This window comes from Mus caroli, unplaced genomic scaffold (genome assembly GCF_978045245.1).
Source record: "Mus caroli unplaced genomic scaffold, Mus_caroli_1 scaffold_8, whole genome shotgun sequence".
In the NCBI taxonomy this organism is placed as follows: Eukaryota; Metazoa; Chordata; class Mammalia; order Rodentia; family Muridae; genus Mus; species Mus caroli.
Genome location: NW_028227263.1, coordinates 127,365,150 through 127,366,584, shown reverse-complemented (window position 1 = coordinate 127,366,584; position 1,435 = coordinate 127,365,150).

Sequence of the window (1,435 nt, the reverse complement as noted above, 5' to 3'; positions counted from 1 at the left end):
TTCCTTCCTTTCTTTTAGATTAATTTATTTTTGCCTTTGGTGCATGAGTAGTTTGTCTGTATATCTGTGTGCTACACACCATGCCTGTGGAGGCAAGGAAACTGCATCAGCTCCCCTGGAACTGGAGTTACAGACGGTTGTGAGCTGCCACATGGGTGCTGGGAACAAAACCTCAGTCCCTTGGAGGAGCAGCAGCCAATGCTCTTAAACTACTGAGCATCCCTTTTTGTCTCGTTTTGGTTTTAAACCGGCCTCCCTCTGCAGCCTGAACTCACGGAGGTCCACCTATCGCCGTCTCCCAAGTGCTTGTTACCAAGCCTGGCTGGGATTTTTGTTGTTGTTTGTTTGTTTGTTCATTTGTTTTTGTTTGTGTTTTCAGACAGAGACTCATGTAGCCCAGAATGGCCTCATGTAGCCCAGGCTAGCCACAAACTCTCCTTGACTAGATGAGCCTCCTGCCTCTACCTCCTAAATCCACCATGCAGATTTAGTTTCTTTGTGTGTATATATTTGTTTTATTTTGAGACCAAGTCTCACTCTATAGTCCTGGGACTGACCTGGAGCTCACTAAGTAACTGGCCTCAAACTCCCAGAGGTCTGCCTGCATCTGTGTCTGGAGTGCTGGAATTAAATGCGTGTGCCACCACACCCAACCACTACTGGACATTTTATTCAGTGCAGGGGACTGAACCAGAGGCTTGTGCGTGTTAGGCCAGCATGCTACCTACTGAACTGAAACACTGTATCCTGGGCCCAGCTTACATATTATATATAATTTTACATGTATGGGTGTTTTGCCTGCATGTATGTCCAGCATGTGTGGGCTTGGTGTCCAAGGCAGCCATTACAAACCATTAGGAGACACTACGTGGATGCTGGGAACTGAACCAATTCTTTAAAACAGTAGTTCTCACCCTTCGTGATGCTACGACCTATGACCCTTAAATACAGTTCCTCACGCTGCGGTGACCCCCCCCCCAAACCATAAAGTTATTTTCATTTCTACTTCAAAAGTGTAATTTTGCTAGTTATGAATCGGAATGTAAATAATTTGGAAACAGAAGTTTGCCAAAGAGGTCGGCACCCAGAGGTTGAGAGCCGCTGCTCTAAAAGGACATCAAATGCTCTCAATCCCTGATCCGTCTTTCCAACCCCACACCACCCCCTAGCCCCAGCCCTCAGCCCAACCCTTAAAACAGCATCTCATTACAGAAGGGCCAGAAGGAGGTGACTCCCTACCTACTACTTACTCCCTGAACCAGGAAGCTCAATCGCAGCCAGAGAAAAAGATTGATGGTAGGGTGCTTATGGGAAACTGAGGGCTGTCACAGGGAACTCCCTTAAGGAGGGGACACCTGGCAAGAAGACAGGATGGGAGCAGGATGGTCCTTGAAAGACGTGCTGGGCAACCAGGAGATCAGGGGAAGGGCATGAA